Source organism: Protopterus annectens, chromosome 3.part0 (genome assembly GCF_019279795.1).
Source record: "Protopterus annectens isolate FY-2018-M chromosome 3.part0, PAN1.0, whole genome shotgun sequence".
NCBI classification, from domain to species: Eukaryota; Metazoa; Chordata; order Ceratodontiformes; family Protopteridae; genus Protopterus; species Protopterus annectens.
The window spans coordinates 991,222,516-991,247,954 of record NC_056731.1 but is presented as its reverse complement, the minus strand read 5'-3'; the positions used below and the strand labels follow the sequence as shown (position 1 = coordinate 991,247,954).

Sequence of the window (25,439 nt, the reverse complement as noted above, 5' to 3'; positions counted from 1 at the left end):
ATTAATTTATGTCACAATGCATAACCAAGCATGCATATGTGGCCTTGTCGTAAAATAAATATGCATTAATTGCAAACCAAAAAAAAAGTGTAAAACTATTGCACATATCTCATCTTCTTTTGGCTGTTCCTGTTAGGGGTTGCCACAGCATATCACCTGTTTCCATTTCTTCCTGTCCTCTGCATCTTGTTCTGTCACACCAACCGTCTGCATGTCCTCTCACCACATCCATAAACCTTATCTTAGGCCTTCCTCTTTTCCTGTTACCTGGTAGCTTCATCCTTAGCATCTTTTTCCCAATATACTCAGCATCCCTCCTCAGCACATGTCCAAACCAACGTAATCATACCTCTCTGGCTTTGTCTCCAAACCTTCCAACCTGGGCTGACCCTCTAATATACTTATTCCTAATCCTGTCCATCCTCGTCACACCCAGTGCAAATCTTAACATCTTTAATTCTGCCACATCCAGCTCAACCTTCTGCCTTTTTGTTAATGCCACTGTCTCCAACCCATATAACATAGCTGGTCTCACTACCCTCTTGTAGACCTTCCCTTTCACTCTTACAGGTACTCGTCTGTCACAAATCACTCCTGACACTCTTCTCCCCCCACTCCATCCTGCCTGTACTCTCTTCTTCACCTTTCTCCCACACTCACCATTACTCTGAACTATTGACCCCAAGTATATAAGCTCATCCACCTTCACCACCTCTACTCCTTGCATCCTCACCATTCCTCTATCCTCCCTCTCATTCACACACATATATTCTGTCTTAGTCCTGCTGACCTTCATTCCTCTTTTCTCTAGAGCATATCTCCATCTCTCCAGGGTCTCCTCCACCTGTTCCCCACTCTCACTACAGATCACAATGTCATCTGCAAACATCATAGTCCACGGGGACTCCTGTCTGATCTCGTCTGTCAACCTGTCCATCACCATTGCAAATAAGAAAGGGCTCAGAGCTGATCCTTGATGTAACCCCACCTGCACCTTAAACGCATCCGTCAATCCCACCGCAAACCTCACCGCTGTCACACTACCCTCATACATATCCTGTACCACTCTTACATACTTTTCTGACACTCCTGACTTCCTCATACAATACCACAACTCCTCTCTAGGCACCCTGTCATATGCTTTCTCTAAGTCTACAAACACACAATGCAACTCCTTCTGACATTCTCTGTACTTCTCCATCAACACTCTCAGAGCAAAGATCATATCTGTAGTGCTCTTTCCTGGCATGAAACCATACTGCTGATCACTAATCATCACATCCCTTCTTAACCTTACTTCCACAACTCTTTGCCATAACTTCATGCTGTGACTGATCAATTTAATCCCTCTGTAGTTACTACAGCTCTGCATATCACCCTTATTCTTAAAAATCGGCACCAAAACACTTTTTCTCCATTCCTCAGGCATCCTCTCACTTTCCAAGATTTCATTAAACAATCTGGTTAAAAACTCCACTGCCATTTCACCTAAACACCTCCATGCTTCCACAGGTATGTCATCTGGGCCAACAGCCTTTCCATTCTTAATTCTCTTCACATCTATGGACAGTAAAAAAGTACTACAAAAGACACAAAACTTGAACATGAATGAAGCAGAGGATAATTATATAGCACACAGCACAGCGCTATATTTCAGAAGCAAACCTATACTCACAAGGGTCTATATTAGATGCTCGAAGTTACTGAACTTCGAATACGATACGATTGACACCATATCGTCAAAGTCCAGTAACATCGAACACCTAATTAAAATATAACAAAAAGTCAAAAATAGAACTACTTGCTTTAAGCGGGTGGGCAAGCCCCCTGCACCCCCCACACCCCCTGCTACTTAAATATTCCAACTCCGAGACTGCACTACATTGAAGTAAACAGAAATCTACCCTTACGGAGATTTCCGTTTACCTCTTTGATGTTCTGCGGTTTCGATGTTTACATGTCGACAATATCAGATTCGACATTGTGAACATTTGCAGTTCTAATATAGACCTTACTAGCAACTATAATAGCTCTAAACAGTGAGGATTTTGGCAGTGAAAGAGAAACTTCTTAAATTAATGCTACCTTGCCAATATAACAGTTGGTGGAATGTCTCTGAGAATTGAGGACACTCCTTACAAGCAAGATTGCAATACATCTCTGGCTTTCTCTGCATACATGGAGAGAAAGAGGGACTGTATTCAGCAATGCTCATTTCTTTATTTCTCATTAATTAGTAATCTCCTAGCAAGCATTTTAATTTGTGTTCTTAAGTACTCATTTCATACACTGACAACATAATAACTATTATGCAATGATTCACTATCTCATCTTTCTTCAACAGCTTTCCTTCTTGAAATCCCCTTCAGGATCATTTTCAACAATTTAAATGATTCATGCTAAAAAGTTAAAACCTGCTAGTGTAGTGTCAGTGACTATCAACAGAAAGGCAGCAGTGTCTGTCTCTACAAGTTTCACATCTCTGTTGCAAGAGTTAAAAAATATGTTTAGCTGTCCTGTAACAAACTGTATTTAAAAATGTGTCTTATATCATACGATTCTGCATTCAGAATGGACACCCCCCCAAAAAAAAAAAATATATAACATTTTGCTCACTACTCTGGATCCAGATTTTAAATTTGATACTCACCTCTATAATCTATCATAGCAATCAAGTTAGTAGTTGAACCAAGCAGTAGTTTGCTGGCCCCATAGATTTTTTTTAATTATTTCTTGGCACAGTCCATTTGTCCTCATTTTGATTGGGCTCACTCTGCTATCCTACCCTACCCCCAAGTCCCAACCACCCCTACTTCATCCACTTTTATACCCCACATCTTCTCCTTTCACAATGTCCATCATTCTGTCAAAGGATAGCATGTCTCAGAAACTTTCCCATGTGCATCACAGCAATCCACCACACCCACACACACATTTCATTCTCTATGTACCTCTCTTTAGTTCATTTCCTATTACTCTTAACAAATCAAAACACACACTCACCCTCACTCCACCCTCTCAAAACTTACTTCCATCCACTACAGTCTCATCTTCCTACATAAGAAGCATCAAGTACTCCCAGACTATATCAATCCTCTAAGGCTAAACTCTGCAGAGAGCAAACAAGAGGTCCATAATGAAATAGACACCACTTTTACTTTCTGCTCATGTCCTATTTTCCCACTCATAAAACTTTTACTTTGGTCATCCAACTAACTATTATCATTTATCTTTCTAACACATATTATTGAATAGAGCATGCCATTATACTCTAACTATCAACAAATAGTTAGTGTGCAAGCCCCTTCCAACTATTCTAGCTATACTCTGTTCCTAATATCCTACAAACTGTATAACATACCCCGCTTTCACCTGCTTAAACACACACCCTATCCACAAAGCTATTATAAGTCTTGAAACCAAGAAAAAATGACTACATCCAGCCCACCACTCTCCACCTACTCTACAACTTTGTGGAGACATGTGCACTAACCCTGGACCCACACCATAACCAGCCCAACAATTAGGCTCAATACCAGCACCCCCTAATCTCTCCCTGCTATAAATCCATCTAAAAATGAACTCAAATTCATTAGCATAAATCATAGAAGCATTTCAAAAACTAACTGAACTTCATGAATTTATATACCATCACAATCCTGACATCCTCAAACTTGCAGAAATCTTTCTAAAATGTACTGTTAAAGAAAAAGATAAAAAATCCTTCCCCCTGATTATAGCACCCTCAGAGCACAACTTCAAAAAAGGTGGTTTTGCAATCATATACCCAAGTAACCTCCAAATAATGCCATATCAGCAACATATTAACACATTCCACTTTTTAACAATGCTGAAATCCTTGTTTCAAAGTCAAAGTCAAAATTAACTTTATTGTCTTTAACACTAAAATCATTCAAGTCCATATGTAGCATAGTCCTATATAACCCTTCCAGGAATAATTTCACTACAGCAGATGAAGTATTATTCTGGGCATCTACTTCTACACCATATGAAACATTCATTCTTGAAGACCTTAATATTGAGTGGTCACCAATGAAAACCCACATCCCATCAATCACCATAAACTTTTACATATTCTATGAGCATACTGACTCTCCTTCCAGGTAAATAAATTCTCCAATAAAGATGTATACTTGCTTGGTGATTAACAACACAGCCCAGTAGCATCACTAGCACCAACATATTATCAAAAAACCTTAGTGACCATTTGCCATGTTATGGTAATAGAGTAGCTTACCACTCATTTAAACAGCACCTGTATAAGACAGTGTACAACCTACTTTTAGTGCTGAATATTTTATCTTAATGCTAAAATAATGCAACTGTAATAAACTAAAAGATCTTCCCCTTGAAGAAGCCACCACAGAAATTAATAAAATCTTCACAACCCTACTGAATCAGAACCAACTGAGTCAAAAACAATCCTGCAACCTAGCTGTCTCACAAAGCAAGATAACTTATACTAGAAAACCTGACTCATCCATTGAACACGAAAGATTCTCACAATTTATAAGCAGTTACAAAATACAATGTATCATAACTTTAGACAGGATAAGAAAATACTCTAAGCTACAACTAAGCCATCAAAATAATCCAAGACTACTTTGGTTAATTATCAAAAAACTAATAAAAAAATAAATCTGGGACATACCCCACAACCCAGTACCTTTACCAATATTACATCTGCCACAATTATCTCTAAATTCAATATACATATTACAACCTCTGCATTCCTAATCAAAGACAACCAATCCAGCAACCATCAACCCCTCTGCCCACCCAATCATAACATATAGCAATTCAAGTTTAAGCCCATTTCTACCTCCACAAAAAAAATGTGCAAACTAAAACCCACAATCTTAGTCAGAAGCAAATCTGTGTGTCCCATGAGGTACATTGAACCAGTGTACCCCCCACACAGCTATTATAGGATCATAGGATCATAAGAAGTTACTAGCCTAATGGCCCAAGGGCCTTTACAAGCCAAGCAAAGTTCAATCCATGTTCCCATGAGTGTCTGGTTCAATCAGACACTAAAATGAGCATCTATTGCCCCTGACCAAGAGGGTCACAGGTGGAACCCCTGGGGTGAATTTCCAGTTACCCCTCCAATCGTCCAAATTTTGCTTAAATAGGACAAATGAGGGGCTTTCTTTAACATGAATAGGACGCTTGCTCCAGAATTGGGGCAATATCTCTGAGATAAATCTGTCTTTCCAGCAAGTTCTGTTGATATCACATAACAGTTTAAGGTCCTTTGAGTGAGTGACCCATGTGTCATTTGACTTGCGAATGTGCAGCATTTCCATTACAGCTGGGTCAGAGATTGCTCTGTATGCAAGAGACAGTTTGCTGCTGAGCAGTCTGTACAAGACAGAGTAAAGTGACAATGATTTCAATCCCTCCGCATAAGACAGATATTGAAGACCCTGAATTTTCTTTGTAAGGAACCTTTGTGGTCTCTCCAATTGCTGCAGGTGTTTGGAAAGGATTATACCAAAGGGAGCATTGTACTCTATTATTGACCTGATGAGGGAAGAGTACAGGAGGTTATTATCTTTTTTTTCTGGAGGGAATTCCCTTACTTATGAGATGAGTAATATAAAATGCCCTTCTTACCACTGTGGAGACATGGTGATCGAAGTTAAGGATGCTCTCAACCTGTATGCCCAGATCTGTCACCACTGACTATGTGCTTAGGGTATTGCTTGCTGAAGGAGATGATAATGCATTTTTTGCATGAAGTTTAAGGCCACGACTTTGGCAGTAGTCATAAGTCTATGTAAGACCTTCTTGCAAGATGTTGACATTTCTAGGGGTTTCAATTATCACTCCCAGTTTACATTCATCAGCAAACTTTGTCAGCCACAGTCCATTAGTTTTAGCCTTTACATCAGAAAAGTAGATTCTTAATAGTAGGAGTCCAAGAACTGATCTCTGTAGAACACCACTGGTTATGGGTCAGCTGAAGGAGGTGGAGTCACTTATTTTGACTCTGAGTTCTATCGGTGACCCAGTTTGCAATGGGTCGGGGGAGTTTATCAATGATGCCTAAGTGCTGGTTGTGTCAAAGACCATGGCCAAGTCTAGGTAGGCTGTATGCATAGACTGGCCATCATCTAGGGCATTGGTGACTGTCTTCAAGAAGTTCACTAAGTTTAACAGGCATGATCTCCCCTTGACAAAGCCAAACTGCATGGGGTTGAGTGTTTAGAGATGTCCTATATCTTTGTTATTAAGGTCTATGATGATTCATTCCATGGTCTTGCAAACAAAGCTGGTCAGGCTAATGAGTATATATGGGTCAGTGTCCGTGAATGCACCCCCTTTGTGCAAAGGGATGATGGCAGCTGTTTTATATTCCACTGGGATGAAACAAGTGCTTAGGCTGGGATTGTAAAGCATGCCCAATCGTGATATTAGTTCTTGTTTTAACCCATGTAGAACACAGCCCGGGATGCTGTCTGGTCCCATAGAGACTGAGTTTCTGGCCTTGAAGAGGGCATTTAAGACCTGCTTCTTAGAGATACTAGCTGGGAGACAGGTGGTAGGAATGCTTTGGGGGTATATGTGGCAGGGACAGGGGAGTGGAGTTTTCAGTGAACCTGTCAGCCAGCAGGTTTGCTATATCCACAGATTCTATATATCTAGTACCATTAACTATGAGTTCAGTGCAAATTTGGGCCTTACCTTTGAGGTTATGGTGAAGAGCAAAAAAAAATAATAATAATCTGGACATTCCTTCTATCGCCACACAAACCAAGTGGCCAGATGCACTACATGCCCCCCTCCCTCCTGCTGAGCCATTCAGGTCCTATTTCTGTTTCCTGCCCCAGACCCTCCTTCCTTTCATTAAAAAAATAATAATAATTCATCCTTATAAACTGTAACAAGCAACTTGCTACAAATATATTAAACAGTTACTATAGTTTATACTCTATCTGTATGGAATGCTATGGTGCAGTGTTCAAGTTTTATTTAAAAAAATCTTGCTATAAATTGTAGCCAATTGCTTTCTGCAAATGTAGCAAATATTTATACACTTTGCTTGCAAGGAGCACCACAGCACTCAGATTTTAATTAAAAAAAAAGATTTTTTTCTCACTTTCAAACTGTAGCAAACTATTTGCTACAATGCAACAAGAGTTGCTACAGTTTAGACCAAACACAGAGTGCTACAGTGCCCAGGTCTGACTGCAAATGCAATACCAGCTTTTAAAAGTCAGTATTGTATTAGATATCACTGTTGGCTGACCATGCCTCCCAACACTTTGCTCCTCTCACCCCACCCTTGCTAAACTACTGACCTTAGTGGCTGACAATTTCCCATCTAAAATAAACAGCCGAAGCCTTATTATATCCATAACCATATATAGTATCCATAACTGATCAATACTGTGTGTTTGTTAATTTAAACTATGACCACAGTAGCCTACTGATAGAAGGTTATCCTGGTTTTCCACCTGAGAAATTAAAGAAAAGACTTACAGTTTCAGAGCAGTCCTTGGTCAATTGTGATTGTTTCTTAACACATACTTGTCTCGCTTTGGCTCATTAGCAGCAGTACAAAGAACTGCCTGCTCACACCCTTTTTCTCCCCTCCCCTTCCCTGTTTATTACCTTAAGACAATCCCAGAGTTAATAAATATTACCTGTGGCAGGCACCATTTGTAAAACTACAATCCACTCTGCTACAGTCCCCATGAAGGCTCAGTGTCTCTCCAGTAAGTGTTTTACAACTGTAAATGCCTATTTATGTTGAATTGTATTAGACATTTTACAACTGTATATGTTTATGTTGAATTGTGTTAGACATCTAATACGTTTTATGCTTTATTATTGATGTTACTATGGCATGCACCAAGTTGTTTCTAGTATAATAGTATGTATGGTCTATTTGCATAGCTGCACCTTGTTCACTAATGTTATTCATGTAATTGTGTTGTGTGTAGACAGCTCATACTAGTGTCTAATTTATTTCTATAAGTTTGTGCTGTTACTGGTGGATAGAATCACATTGGAGAACCACGACAGATTGCTGCTCGCTATATTTTTATCTGTGGCTGCATGACTGTCTGAGTTTTTGTTTTCTAATGTTCTTCCAATTGGCTCAGTATCTGCATATACTAAGTAGTGGTTCAGGACATTGTCCTGCATGTGGTAGCTATTTGCTCAGTGTGTTTTTTATAATCTTTATAATATATATTTACCATCTCAAAAGTGCTTACTCCTCTCTGTACTCTTCTTTTCTAGACCTAACACCACTCTTAAGTATTCAACTGCGGTACCACCTTTAACATTCCTATAAGAAAAGCGCAGTCTGGGTCTGAACTGTCTGCAAACAGCTACAGTTAACTTTGAGTATGTGTCTACCTGTTTGAGCCAATCTTCATTTTCCCCTGGAGAGCACTGTGCTTTGGCTGTAAGCAGCCCCCCACCACCACCACACACATCTTCCACTTTCTCTTATTCCCTTCTGTTAGCAAATAGTATCCATAACTGATCAATACTGTGTGTTTGTTAATTTAAACTATGACCACAGTAGCCTACTGATACAAGGTTATCCTGGTTTTCCACCTGAGAAATTAAAAAAAGACTTACAGTTTCAGAGCAGTCCTTGGTCAATTGTGATTGTTTCTTAACACATACTTGTCTTGCTTTGTGATTGTTTCCAGCCCCTCATACAAGAACCTAACAGGGTCTCTACCTGCTTCGCTCCCCACCCTGCCCCCTATTCCCTCCCTCCCCCAGTGGTCCCACCTTTATTGCACTCAAACCCCTCCCATATTTCCAATAGCCAACCACAGCACTAACCCAACACTACCTCCTCCATATTCCCTCTACTATCACACCTCCTCAACTGACATGTACAAGCATACCTTTCCTTTGCTCACTGCATGCACTCTCCTTGCATATCTTACATCCTACCAAAGCTCCATCATTTCCCCACTCAATCACTACCACTGTACTACTACTCACACCACCACCCACGTCTCACCCATACTCAGTTCCCCTCCCACCAGCTCAAGAATCATCCCTATGCACCCCTCACATATTCTACCAACTATATTACTCAAACGTAAAGCATCCCTACAACTTAACATAGTAACCCTCCCACCATACCTATTACCCACAGAGCACAATCATAAAGTTTCCCTTATAAACAAACACATTCAAAAACTGAGAAAACTAATAATCTCATGCATATCAAAACTAGCCCTAAGTGGAGACATCCACCCCAACTCTGGCCCTACCATCTCCAACCCCGATCCTCATAATCAGACTAGAAACCACAACTTCTCCCATATTACAGCCAATAGAAAGCCAAGTGACTTCCTTCTGCTAAGCCTAAATATTAGAAGTATATCCAACAAAGTCCATGAACTCCATGCCACCATAGACTTATACTCCCCAGATATAGTCATCCTGACAGAAACCTGGCTAAAACCTCACATTACCAGTGAGCAAATACTCCCTACAGGTTACAGCATACTAAGAGTAGACCGGCTAAACAAAAAAGGAGGTGGTGTAGCTATAATATTTAAACAGCATCTAAACATCCAGATCTTAAAATCATCAGCTCCACAAATAGGCAATGAAGAAATAATATATACCAACCTAAAAATTAACCAAAACAAAACAACCATCAACATAATTGGATGCTACTTCCCACCTGGCCAAAACATCCCTCCACTAGAAAACCTCCTCAGCTGGTCTACCCATAATCTCCCCCAAGAAACTGTCATCTTAGGTGATTTCAATATTGACTGGCAATCCTGTTCTGGCAACAATCCAACCCATCATGTACACCTTCATGGCTTCACCCAACTAGTCCTGTCACCAACAAGGATAAATAAAAACTCCAGCAAGCACACTACCCTGGATTGGATACTAGTCAGTAAGAACCCCCAGTCATATATAACAGGCTGCTTATCAGATAGCCTCAGTGATCACTCCCCAACATTCCTACTCAAAAAATACCTGTACCAAGCTAAACCTGTCATCTATCGTCAAATACGTAAAAAAATAAACTTTAACCCACTCACATTCATCTCATCCCTCAAAGAGTGTAACTGGCATGCTCTAAAGTACCTCAGTCTAGATGAAGCAGTTGAATTTTTTAATACTACATTCTTGAACATCCTTAATTACCATGCCCCCATAAGATTTTCCAGGACCAAAGCACAACCCTCCCCATGGCTACAGAAAACCACTAAGTCAGAAATGAAAAACAGGGATAAAGCCTGGGAGCACTGGCACAAAAACAAAACCCCCGCAGCTAGACAGAAATTCCTAGAACTACGCAATAGAGTCATAAAGCTAAGAAAACGGGACAAATTCCAATACTACCAGTCTGCCCTAGACTCCTCACAACACAGCCCCAAACAATTCTGGTCCTCCATAAACTCCATCCTCCACCCAGTTAAAGTCAGTACCCCTCCTCCTAACATCCCTCACTGCTCAGAAAATATTTCTACCTCATTCAACACACACTTCACCCAAACCTTACTATCACTAGCTAAACAACACAACCCCCCTCCCCTCCAACCCACACCTTCAACTAGTAATCTCCCCACTGACTTCTCTTTTTCTCCTGTACCTACCTCCAACATAAAAAAAACTCTTAACTAAACTTAAACCCACCAAATTAGCAGCAGACAACCTCCCAAGTGAATACCTACAAATCGCAGCTGATGCTCTGGCCTACCCAGTATCCATGTTGATTAACCGATCTCTGTCAGAAAGTTACGTTCCTACATTGTGGAAGGTCTCGCATATAATTCCCGTCCACAAAGGCGGACCCTCTGCAGAACTAACCAATTACCGCCCCATAGCTATTCTCTTTCCACTCTCCAAAATACTAGAGAGATGCATACACTCTCAGGTTTCACACTACCTCCTTACTAACAACCTCCTTTCCAGTACTCAGCATGGTTTCCAACCAAACCATAGCACCACCACTGCCTTACTCTCCTTTACTAACACTATCCTTCAGCATAAAAACAATGGCTACCTCTCCTCTGCTACTTTCCTAGACCTATCTAAAGCATTTGACATGGTCCCACACAAACAACTTATCTCTGTCCTCAATAACCTATCCTTCTCACAATCAGTCACGAACTGGTTTCAGAGTTACCTGTCTGACCGCCAACAATCCGTTGTATGGCAGAATGACATATCTCCCCAACTACCTGTCTCCATAGGGGTTCCCCAAGGATCCATCCTTGGACCCCTACTTTTCTCTGTTTACACCAATAATCTAGTCTCTGCCACCAAACATGGCACACTCATCCAATACGCAGATGACTCAACCATCATCTGCTCAGCCCAGTCCCTACCCAGCAAAAAGTCACACAGGAAGCCTTTTCCTCTGTTGAAACATGGTTATCCGATGCCCAATTGATACTCAACCCCAACAAAACTAAACTAGTCATCTTCCAACCCACCAAACATACTCAAAACAACTCTCACTTTAACATCACAGACAAAGACAACACCACTATATACCCAACTGAACACACCAAATTACTAGGAGTGGAAATAGACAATAAACTAAAATTTGACATTCACATACCCATGACCATAAAAAAAGTCCATAAAAAACTAGGAGCATTATACAGAAATAAACAATTTCTCACCAAAGCAGCAAAGATTTCAATAACAAATTCCCACCTTATCTCCACCCTACTTTATGCCTCTCCAGTATATACCAATGTAAGGCAATGTGATCTAAACAAGCTAGAGACCTGCTACAACAAAATCACCAAATTCGCCACAGGGTCATCCTACCGTAGTCACCACTGTCTCTCACTTGCTGAACTGTGCTGGCTTGAACTCCCTCACCTCCTTCAGTGGTATCAACTCTCACTCGCCCACAAACTTGTAAACCATCCACTAAATGTCCCATCCCTCCAGAATCTACTCAAACCCTATCGCACCACCAGACCACTAAGATGCAGCAACAAAAATCACTTGCAGATCACTAAAGCCAATAACTCTGCTGGTGAAGCACTATTCTCTTGCGCCATAGCCAAATTATGGAACTCACTCCCACCCACAATTACCTCCGTACCATCATGCACCAACTTCAAAACTTTATTAAAAGCGCACCTAAAAACATGCTGGCTATGCCCTTGCAACTCCCACTCTAATATCATCCACCCCATCCAACTACTACCTTTCTTTCACCTCCACTAACTGCCTTGATGATAGCAAGCTCAGATGCTCATAAGCCTAGTACTTATTATACAGCAGGAACTTCTCATTGTTACATTTGTTAATGCCTGTTATGTACTTCACAGATAAAGATTCTAGTTGTCTACTGATGTACTATGTTCTTCATCTGTAAATATGTTGTAAGTAATTTCTATGTTAAATTGTTAATCGCTATGTAATCCAATGTAACTACTGCCTGTTTATTTTACTGTGGAGCTTTTCTCCCCGGGCCTCCGCTGAAAATGGACCCACGTCCAGTCGGACACTCCTGGTCAACAAATTTAAATAAATAAATAAATAAATAAATAAATACTGAATAACCCATTCTAGAATTCCATGTTCCTATCCTTTGGAAGAAAGCAGAAATCCTTCACCTACATAAAGGTGACACTTTGACAGAAAACTCTATAACTACTCCATCTCAATCCTGTCGCCACTATCCAAAATGCTCAAAAAGTGTATTAATTCTCAAGTTCTTCAACACCTGAACATTAATAATCTACACTCCCCCACTTAACATGATTTCCTACCTAAACATGGTATTACCACTACTCTACTCCACTTTTGCAGACACATTTAACAAAAATCCCAAACTCTGGCAAGCTAGTTACTTCATTTCTTTACTTGTAAAAATAATTTCACACAGTCTGTCATCATAAACTAATACAAAAACACACTACTTTAGGCTTCTCCACTACCTCTTTATCTTCATTCCAAAGTCACTTAACTTGTAGATACTAAGCAGTAAAATGGCAGAATGAATTTTCCATGCTCCTTCTGATAACAATAGGTGTCCCTCAGGGTTCTATACTAGGACCTCTTTTATTCAATATGTTTATGAAAGACCTGCATACTGCCACTAAATATGCCACACTCAGACAACATGCAGATGACACTATTAATATGCACTGCCGTAACTTACATTTGCAATTAATTATCCAAAATTCTTTCACATCTATTGAATCCTGGTTAGATAACTCCTAACTCTTACTGAACCCCAAGAAAAAAAAATATGTTGCTATTTACCCAAAACTCTATTCACCAAAACCAAAACCCCATAAAAATAAAGTCATAAAATAATACAATCATTGAACAGGTGGACCACACAAAACTACTTAGCATATCAATTGACAATAACATGGTTTGACCATCACTTCCAAACGATAATCAAAAAGACTTACCAAAAGGTAGGCCTGTTATATAGATCAAAACTGTTTCTCAATGATAGCACCTGCAGGACCACAATCAAATCCTTTCTGCTTCCTACTCTTATGTATGCCGCTCCTGTTTTCACAAGCTTGCAAACTATTATATAAACAAAACTAGAATAGTGCTACCAGTGGCGGCTGGTGACTTCAAATCAAAGGGGGGCTGCAGGAGATAGCTGAATGGATGGGGTCAATGGGAAGGGGTGCAGCCAACTAGAAAGGGGAGGGTCTATGCTCAAAACCACAAAAACTAACTTTAATTAAATATGCTGCCCTGGGTGCCAAACCCTCATTATGAGAGTCCAATCAAGACAAATGAAGTGTAAAAGAATAAAAATATTTCAATGCATTGGCTGCATGACAGCTTACTTAATATCTAGATGGAAACAAAAAAGGTTGTGAGGCATGAAAAATAAATTACTTTTTAAATACATTACTGGAATGCCAGTCAAAATCAAGTATATGAAAAACAAGCAGCACTCAACTCAAACCGCTTCTCCTTGCACTGCAGTTCTAATTATAATTTATATTCAGCTTTATTAAAGTACCAAGTAACATGCTGAAAGTAGCAATCTCTGTGATGCCCCCACTTGTAAAAATGTTTCTTATCCAAAAAAGACCTGCTGCCTTACAACTATCTACTTGTTTCATGGGGAAAACATGATCAAAGTAAAAATGAAAAGCAAACAAAAAAAACAAGCTCAAGATACATTGCTTAAAGGATTACTGTACAGGTTATGGACCACACATGAATGGCATTCTGTTTAGTTTATGGGTAAAGCCCTCAGAGATCACTGGAAGTCTCCAACAAGTGTAATGAGCTTCTTAAAATAATGTAATCCTGTCCTTTATTACAAATACTGTCATATGCATTTCAATACCCAACACTTATACATTATCTAAAGTATTCTCTGCATGGCAACAACAGAAAGGCTTCAATGTTGGCAATTCTTTAAGAGTATGCCTATTAAAGCTTACTAGCATGTTATGATCTCAGACAAGCTTACCTGATGGTCATTAAAGCATTGCTACTTAAAACACAGAGCAACAGGCACTTTGAGTAATAAGCATAAATTAACACTACAAAAATATGACAGAAACCAGACCATTCTGCAAAATTAAGAACAGATGAAAAGCCACTGCAGTACTTGTGTCTAACTTGGATGGGGGATACCCTGCACATTTACACTGCATAACTGCTCCGTGCCTTGCTTGGGCACATCCAGAGTCATTACATGGGGGAGTGGGGTGCAACAAATATGTCACAATTTGAAATGTCTTCGGCTGACGGTGATGGCCCTGACACATTTGTCATACCTCTCACCCTCAGAGCAAGACATCTGGGCAAAGCCATACATAGAAGTGGGACAAAGGCCCAAAAATAAGACAATTTTTAAATATTGCTCTTATAAACTTAGAAAGATAATAGAATAGTAGGTCTTGCATTAGTATGAATTTTCTGAAGGATATGAAATCTGAAAATCAAATGTCTGTCATTATTTTCTAACTTCAGTCTTTAATGATTTACCACTAATTTGCCAAAAAAAAAACACAATTTTATGAAAAATGGACCAAAAATGTGATGCAAAAATATAAAATAGCCACACAATACAGCTGGGAACATGTCAAAGAAGGGACACTGCTAACTTGAGCAGCTGACAAAATAAAAGAATCTACATGCATTTCTGAAATAAAAGTAATCTATAACTGATTATTACAGTTATTTCTTAATTGTAAACCCTCCATGTTTTCTTCCCCTAATAATCCCTCTGCAAAATAGCAATTTTGGAAGAGCAACATTTTGAGCCAAATTTGGGGACAGTTGAGAGGTTTGGCTATGCCTAATTCTATAAAGCAATGTATTTGCATGTACCTCTCAACCTGTTAATGCAATAAATCTGGACAAGGCCAAATATATTGGGGAAACATATAAACAGTACTAAAAATTGCTCTTGTATAAACTGAGACAGTTGATAGAATAACAGGTCTTACTTTAGCATGCATTTTTCTGAAGGTTATGAAGTCTGAAACTCAGTGTGTCATTATTTAGTGACTTACTTCCTAAATGATTGTCCAGAAAACCACAAATTTTATGAGGAACAAACCAAAAATAAGAAGCAAAAATCTATTCATTCTGTGCAAATCTGGGCAGTTGGGAGGTATAGTTCAGCTGGGGCTTCTTTGAGTTTGCCGCCCTTCCCCCTCACAAAATCATGGTCGAATGGAGCTCTTCCCCCTGCAGCCATTCCAATGATCCATTACTTGGCTATTTCACTCCATTAACCATAAACACTAATGTGCATACTGCTTTACTGCTCTGATGATTTGGATTTCATTTGAAAGTTTTATTTTGCATTTTACAGCACAAACACTAAGACATCTGCTAAACAAAGCAATGCAGTCTCATAATGAAAACAGGCTTAGCATTAAAAACTTTTCTGCCTTTGAAACTCACATTCAATGAAACAGCATTGAAACCAACATTCTAAGAAAATACATTTTGCCAGTGGCAGACAAAGATTAACTTTGGGCTGTTTTCAAATCATAGGCCCCTTGCACATGAAACATACATGTGCTCTTTGATACACCTTCCTGATTGTACTAAATTATATTCCTTGTACAATACAGTACAGTTGTTAGATGGCATTTTAAATTTATTGTTTTGAACATTTTCCAGTAAACAATGAAACAAAATGCATGCACCAATGACAAAACTACCCAATTCAGAACATTTCCATCATAAAAGTCTACTCAACCTTCTACAGTCCACCAGTATCAGTAAATATGCACAATCTCTGAAGTAGTAAAAGTCATCTAAATAATTCCACATTAAAGAAATCTGTAACAATAAAGAGGTTGCTGCTAGCAAACAACTTTATATGTCATTGTTTATTCATCTACAAATAAAGTGCCTGTTGCCCTTGAGGAATAAATTGCCTATGTTGCATGCATAAAAAAAAAAAAATAAGCTAGTAATATCGCAATAGGTACTGTATGGCAAACTGATAACAGGTCCATAGTTAATACTCTAGGTATCTTTGCCAAAAAGGACTGCAGCATCCACCCACTTTACAGCATAGTACAGTATCAGCAATGCATCTATCTACTGTGGGTGTAGAACCCACAGCCTTCTGCATCAAAAGCAAGTGCACTACCTGTTGTGCTATTAACAATGTAAGCAGACTTAGAATAAGCAGCACTAAAGTTTTGTTCCCCTGCAGCTCTCAGCTCCTTGTAAAATCTACTCGACACGCAGTTGTATCTCTGAACTTTGCAGCAGAAGAAATCTGGAAAAAGCGGAAATATATTTGGGGGGGGGGGAGCCCAAAAACCAGGGACACATTTTAAACATTGCTTGTATAATGTTGGAAAGTTGCTAGAATAAAATGCTGTGTTACCACCATACATTTCACTGCCACGTCTTTAACCCAGGGGACCCTGTGCAAAACAGTTAGAGAAACATACCACTATGCCAAATCAGCTGTTTTGTGAAAGAGAGGAAGACAAACTTAAATGGCTATCATTTAGTGAATTCAGTTCTCACCATAGCTGTCACCCTCTTGGCACAAAACATCTGAACAAAGCCAATAATGGGGGGAATACAGCCCCCAAACATATTCAGTGAATTCAGTTTTCACTATAGCTCTCAACCTCTTAGCAAAAAATATGTGGGCAAAGCCAGAAATGGGGGGGGGGAATACAGCCCCCAAACATTCAATGAATTCAGTTCTCACCTTAGATAACTCTCAATCTTAGCACAAAATACCTGGACAAAGCCAATAATGGGGGAATACAGTCCCAGAAATAGGGACAAATTTCAAATATCCATGTTATAAACTTAGACAACTGCTAGAACAGTTTTGTGTTACCATGTACTTTCTGAAGAATATGAAGTCTGAAATTTAAATGCCTGTTATTTTTAAACATTTAACCAGGAAACTAGTCTGACTTGGAACAAAAGACAATTTTCAGCAGAGCAGGGAGAAATGCCAAACACATCTTTATAAGATGGGAGGACATGCAGACACTGCGCAGAAGGCACCCCAGCCATGAATCAAACCAGAGAACCTGTAGCTGTTAGGCAGCAATGCTACCAGTGCACCACTGCACTACAGACTTTGCAAGGAAAAATGTAGATACACCACAGATTTTATGAGGAACAGAATAAATAGGAGGCAAAAATCTACAAATTTTTTTTAGAAATGGTGGTGGATAGGGAATTCAGGTCCTTGCCACCTGCATCCAAGGTACAGGTTTCAAGCCTGAGTATCTCTACCCACCACCATTTGTTTTCTCTAGCCACCAGTATATAGTAACTGGGGCATTTCACACACACTCTTTGTCCAGCAAATGTCCTAGTTATGAAGCCTTGACCTACCTGTTCACTCTAGCCAGCGACCACTGTTTCATGAAAGACACAAGCCCACAATCCAGAGAGCGACCAAACACCTGCCCGTATCACAAAGCAAGCCCACACTCCAGCCAGTGACCACCGTTTCATGAAAGCAGTAATCCACAAATGAAGCCAAGCCTGCACAATCAACGTCCTGCGAGAGCAGCAGCAGCTCACCCCTCATTGGTTCTGCCTGCAGCCGAAGCAGTCTCTTCTGTGATGAACGATAAGATTCTTGGGTATCTCACAGCAATGATTGCTGGGTACCTCTTTGTCTCTATCCAGACTGCTGATAAAGGCAGTCTGAGTTCTGAGTTGGGACTCGTGATTTTTGTTTTCCAGTTTTAAAGATTTTTCTTTTGTAATTTCTAGGTGGGAGGGCAGCAGTCCGGCAGCCCAATAGCACGAGCCGCCCCTGAGTGCTACAATAAAACATTCCACTTTACTGCAAACACCCCCTTTAAAGTCCACTACTGCTTAGATCTTAAAATCTCAAATGGACTAATCTCCCACATTACCTGCATCTCACTCAGCTGCTAATCACATACTCCATAATAATTAACCCAAACAAATATCCTGAACTTAAACATATGAGTGAACAATATTAGCCTAACAGAACCGTTTGCTAAAAAGTCAAACTTATGTTAACCATTATTAAACCCCTACATACAGCAGGAGTATTGCTGTAGTCTAATAGTGCACCTATGCTTTGGAACCTTCTCCCACTCTCTCAAACAGGTTGAAAACTATACTGCCTTCAAAATTCAGCTAAAACAATACCTTCAATCACCCTGGTTATATAGCTGTGTATCTCCCAGATAATTTCCTGGATCACCATCAGTTATTTCTCTCTATCTCTCTTGTTTCTACCAAATAAAACTCCTTAAACACTATCAGCCTTTCTCTCCTTAAACTTGATCAGCCATCTATCCCATTTCTACTTCTCCACTTACATTCAGTAACCCATGAAACTCCTTCCTCCTTCTCAATACAGCTCAATCTAACAAATTATAAGGAAAGTGATTTGTAATCTTCCCATGATTCCCATTTTTTACTCTCTTTCAGTCTCCATTTTATTGGTAAATAGCAACCTATCTATCTCCACTTTCACGTTCTATAAGACCTCCATATAATGCACTCTAACCGTAATATTTGCAACCCACCCTGATAATGACTTAATCCACACAGTGACTATGGTATAGATTTTCATATTATGTACCAGATGTTTGTATGATTTTCTTATTTGTTTCAGCAATCCACTAAACCAATTGACTTTCTAACTGACCAGATTGGTCAATATTTAACCATTCCATGTTAATTGTAGCTGATTAAGTTGTTTAATGTATAACTGAATGTTAAAAGTAAACTGGAACCCTCTTGTGATATCTGTTGGAGCTTTTCTTCCCTGTCCTCCACTGAAAATGGGTCTTGTGCCCAGGTAGACTCCCCAGTAAAAATGGCAAATAAGTAAATAAATAAATACATTTGTAATGCACTCTATATCACAGAAGCTGAAGTTGCAACATTCTAGTTTTACTCAAGTGGATAGTACAATGACTTTTGCAGATATTATCTGTCTTCCTGATCCATAAAAATGGCTATTTCTTCTAAGATTATATAGAAATAATCCTTTCATTCAAAAATTTGCCACTGAAAATTTTTGAGTACGTTTTGTACAAGTACACAACCGTATACACTTGTCATGGACTGTGTCTGTTATACCCTTATAACTTAATAACTTAATTTGAGGTCGGTTAATTATTAAGAAAATCAAATTCTTCAGGAGCAAATTTTCATTAGCAAGTGAACTATAAAGTGAGACCTCCCTTTAATGTCTTCCTAAAAACAATATCAAGTCTTATCAGTTTTCTGTGCCTCTAGCTATGTCAGGTCTTTGCAGAAAAATGCTTCAGTTAAAGAGTACCAACCAACAGCAGCCATCTACCTCAAGATGTTTGATCACAAGCAGCTTATCCCATAATCATGAAAAAAAAAAAGTATTAATCAACTCAAGGAAAAAATATAAATTGTGTAAATATTTAACAAGCAATAGTTGGTACTTACGTACTATCACAGCCACGCCTTCTCGCTAACCCATTATTTGTGTGACTGACTCTTTCCATGCTACACAGTGTACAGAGCCTAATGGGGGAATAATCATAAAAACAAAAATCCTCATAGCATAATATATTGTGTAAATTAAAGATGCTAGATTTATGCAGCTATAGCCAACCTGAAGTAGATTCTCAGTGTCAAATGTTACATATTGTATTTGCTGCGTACATTTATAGCACATTAATTTAGTGCCTAGGCTTTCATTTTGGGATATATTCCTCACCTCAGACCAATGCCAGCCACAAAACAGTCCCAATCTAACCATACCTGCAGTATCCTCAGCTCAATGCCAGTGAAATGCCGAAATAAGTAGTTGTCTTGTATTGCTACAGATCAGGTTCTGAGGAATGTATTTACAGCTTTTAAATGTTATAATAACTGCATTTGCATAAACAAGTAACAGTCTGGTGAGAAAGCATATTTGTGATCTCATTTAAATAAATATTGTCCTAGTGAGAATGTATCTCAGACAATCCTACTTAGTACCATTAAATAAACTGCCAAAATACAATGACTACTTTCTTAATAATATAAAAAACATGCTGGGGAAAATGCATGCTTGCGAAAACACAAATAATGGACTGGCAAGAAAGCGTGGTTGTGATAATGCGTAAGTACCCAATAGTTGATTGGTTCTTTAAAAAAGGTCAGTGCATTATAATTAACTCTGTGATGTTCTGTTGTCTACTACATTTGTTACCAGCTTACACTGTATTCTTTCAAATGTTGTCTATTATATGTCTGTTTACTTTTTCTCAGGTTGTAGACTATGGGTCTGTGACATACAGGCGTAAAGCTCTAACTGTGATCCAGAGTGCTGGAATTTAAGTACAAACTTGGATACTGGAAGTGTGAAATAGATTAGGGATGAGAGTAAGTGTCTAATGCCAGGTTTCCCATTTTAGAAGAGATAGAGGTGTTTGAAACTTGACTATGACTCTTGTGAGGGAGGAGAATTGCATATACACTGTTGCCTAGGAGATATAGGCTTGCTATACCAAGCTAGTCATGGAAGTTATCAGACATAATGTCGAAGGTCAAGCACATAGTAGGAAAAGTGAGATGGTCCTTCTATTAGCCATCTAGTGATTAAGTTAGGGTTTAATAGCAATGTCTTTAACTCCATGTCCTTGATAATATGATTTCATGAAGAGTATGTGGATGCTATATAACTCCTGGACTGGGGTCATGCACAGTGTGTATGCTATATTGCTCCTTTCTGGGGTTAAGCCTTAGTAACTATGGCTAGGAAAGGAGGTGAAACATCTTTAACATTGGAAGAATGATTATGGGAAGTGGGGTTAGAGCATGGAATACCCTCATAGCTGCCTGTATGACAGATTTCACCACCATGATAGGGTTACCTAGTACAAGAAAGCAAATGGGCGCAAATCCACTTGGAGCAGCTTGATCATGTGCAGGTGCAGGGGCAAAATCATGAAGAAAAAATGTTCATGTTATATGACACCTGCCTTGTGCCAGGTTATGGCCAAAAAGGTCTCTGGATAAGCCCTCTAGCCTAGTAAGCAAACAAATAAATAAGCAACTAAATATATCACATTTACTGTGTTGTGGAATTGTGCTAAGCATCAGGATAAAACACCACACTCTCGCATTTGAGATGGAGCTCTAGGCATCATATGCAGTGGCATCCATTAACTCTACAGTCAGCTGTTTTATACAGTGATAACTGTGCTGACATGTAGATAACATCACTTGATCATATAGTGCCCAGCAATGCACTGCTCAAAGTACAAAATGCATCTTTATCACAAATAAAATGAAATATTATTGTCCTGCTTCCAAAGATAATGACCTGTAGACATTGTAAGCTACAGCATGCTGACTATAGCAAATACAAAATACTGCTATGAATACTGCCAGGCTAATGGATTAGCAAGTGAAGTCTGAACACAAGAAGTAAGCCTTGCCACAAGTGGCCAACCCAAACGGTAAACCTTTCTGATTCAGAGACGGCCCTACCACAGTGTTTTTCATGATTGGAAACATTTTCAAATCTAGGTGCTTAGAATTTCCCTCTCTCTTCCCCCCCTTGGCTGACCTGGTGTGACTCAGTTTGAACTCTACAGTTCCCTACAAAATGGAGTCTACAGGACTGCAATTGATCACCATAACAAAATCAGTTTCTCTCAGCATTTAACAGATTGAACTCTGCAGTTCCCCACAAAACGGAATCTACAGGACTGCAACTGGTCACCATAACAAAATCAGTTTCTCTCAGCATTTAAGCAGATTGAACTCTACAGTTCCCTACAAAACAGAGTCTACAGGACTGCAATTGGTCACCATAACAAAATCAATTTCTCTCAGCATTTAAGCAGAGTAGGTTGCACACAAAAAGCATTTGTTAAGCTTTCACTTACAGTGCTATGTAATTAAGCAGGTCACCATTTTGGTCAGTCATAGGGTTCTTTTTTCTACTTGAGTGTTTGCATCCTTCCTCTGTAACTTAAGTAAACTGACTCTTACATTAAGAATTGTAATACATACCTTATAGCTTTAGGACACCTTAGGAAACCTTGTAAACTGCAATAGCCCCGCTACGTTCACCTTCGCTATGCTCGGTCTCTCTTCGCTCCCCTCCCTGCCCTCAATTCCCTCCTGCCCCTAGTACCTCTAAATTTATAGTACTATAGCCACTCCCCCACTTTCTAGATCCTATCTGCTTTCATCTTGGATAATTCCTCCCACCCCCATTCTTCTACCTTCATTTTAATAGCACCTATTAGTTTTCATCTGGCATTCTCCCATGCCCCTTCCAGTACCTTTACATCACCACTCTATCTTCTTGTGTTGCATCACCAGGTAAAACAGTTCGTTAACTCACTAGCTGAATCACAAATAATGATATACTCCTCTTTACTACCCCTCTTGTTCACACCATACCTCCTTACCTTGTATGAAAAACAGTTTCTCATGGGATTTCAGGCCCCGAAAGGCCATGCTATCACCCCAGCTGTAAATCCTCCCACCTTCAACCATACTTACAGTACCAGGTCCTATACAACATCTTGTTCAGTCTATCAACATCTCAACCCCAGGCACATTAGCTCTAGATCTAAACACTACCACAAACTAATAAACAAATTCCTGTAGTTCATCACCAAGTATAGACTTAACCTTATACTTGGTGGTGATATTCACCCCAACCCTGGCCAATTCACTTCAGATACACATACCCCCTCTACTTGCTATCTAAGCTACAAACCTACAATTAATAGGCCAACTAACTCTCTCCTAGCCTGTCATCTCAATATTAGAAGCATTAATAACAAGGTACATGAATTACATGCACTTCTGGATGTCCACTCCCCTGAGATTCTCTGTTTATCTGAAACCTGGTTAAAACCTAACACTACAAACAATGAAGTGTTACCACCTGGGTACAACATACACAGGCTGGATTGTGCTTCGAGGAAGGGGGGTGGGGGTAGCTGTACTCTATAAATCTGAGTTGAATGTCACCATAGATGTAATACAACCACCTCAGATTAATAACTCAGAGATGCTTGCCACCAAATTGCAACTTAATAAAAATAAATGCATTAATATCATCTGTATGTACATTCCCCCAGGTAACAATATATCTACACCTGAAGATATCCTTCACTGGCTATCATGTCACTACCTCCAAGAAACCCTACTACTTGGAGACTTTAACATAGACTGGGGTACCTGTTCCTCTGAATCCCCAACCACCCATATTAACCTGCATGCATTTACACAAATCATATCCACCCCTACCAGGATAGGTAAACCCAACCAAAAAGAAAGCATACTTGACTGGGTACTCATAAATATTCAACCCCAACTGTACACCTCTGGTACCCTCCCTGATGGCCTAAGCGATCACCTTCTCACATATGTAATTAAGCACAAAGCCATTAATTCCCAACAACCCTTACTCAGAAAGGGTAGAAACAATAAAAATGTTGACCCTGCCAAATTCCAACAAGAACTAAATTCATGTAATTGGTCTATTCTAAAACACCTCCCTTTAGAGGAAGCAATAGCATACTTTAACAACAAATTCCTTGAGATCCTTGATTTGCATGCACCTGTTCGTTCAAGGAGAACAAAGGGAAAAACTGTGCCATGGCTTTCTAAAGAGTCTAAACTCAAAATTACCCTTAGAAACAAAACATGGGCTTTCTGGCATTCTTCTAAAGACCCCCAAGATCACATTAAATACAGGCAATCCAGGAACGAAACTAAAAAATCCATTTTACAAGACAAAAAACAATACTACTGTAATTTACAGACAGTAAATCAAAATAACCCTCAGAAGTTTTGGGCAGGTTTAAATAATCTACTACATCATGGACAAACTTCAACCCCAATTCCTGCTGCTACTATTGATAAAACCCCTAAAGATGTTTCTAACAGTTTTAACCCATTCTTTACTGAGACAATTTAAGCCCTAGCTAGCCAACTACCTCCTAGCTCCCCTGGTCCTGAAAGTAGCACCCCTAGAAACCTACTCGCATTCATCTTCCAACCAGTCGCCACTTCACTTATCTGTACCTTGATCAAAAAATTAAAACTCACTACACTTTCTGCTGATCAACTCCCTGCTGAGTACCTACAAAAATCAGCTGATGCTATTGCTTACCCCATCTCAATACTAATCAATCCAACCATAGTAGAAGCTAAAATTCCCACCATCTGGAAAATATCCTATGTAATCCCACTTCACAAAGGAGGCAGCTCTACTGATTTCTCCAATTATAGGCCAATAGCTATACTCTCTCCACTTGCAAAGATTATGGAAAAATGTATTCATAGACAACTCATGCACCACCTAATCAAGAATCACCTTATGGTAGACACTCAGCATGGCTTCCATCCTCATCACAGCACTACTTCAGCCCTCCTAGCCTTTACCAACACCATAAACCATAATCGCAACAATAATTATATATCCTCAGCCCTCTTCTTGGATCTTTCCAAGGCATTCGATATGGTTGATCACCAACTTTTAATTCACACCCTGCAAACATTCTGTCTAGATACTAGAGCCCTTCAATGGTTTCAATCCTACCTGAATGGTTGACAGCAGGCTGTCCTCTGGCAAAACAAACTTTCTAACCTTATACCTAACACCCTTGGAGTACCACAAGGCTCTATACTAGGGCCCTTGCTGTTCTCCGTCTTCATTAACGACCTTTATACTGTCATGCCAAAAGTCAGATGTATCCAATATGCTGATGACTCTACTCTGATTTGCTCAGCCACATCTCCAATAGAGTTATGGTCAGCTACCCAGACCACCTTTAATACAATAGAAAACTGGCTTTCTGAATGTTGTCTGATCCTAAATCCCAAAAAAAACTAAAATGCTGTTATTATCACCAACATGTAGGTCTACAGCTTTCACCTTTACCATAAATTCAAATGATGGCACAATAAATAACCCTGACCCCTCTACAAAACTATTAGGTGTCATCATAGATGATAATCTAAAA

At 39.4% G+C, this 25,439-nt stretch overlaps 1 protein-coding gene across 1 annotated transcript in view; it reads left to right on the top strand.

Moving 5' to 3' along the window:
• LOC122796967 (cadherin-12-like) overlaps window positions 1-25,439 on the top strand; it is a 2,443,257-nt gene that overhangs the window by 554,413 nt on the left and 1,863,405 nt on the right. The window lies entirely within an intron of this gene.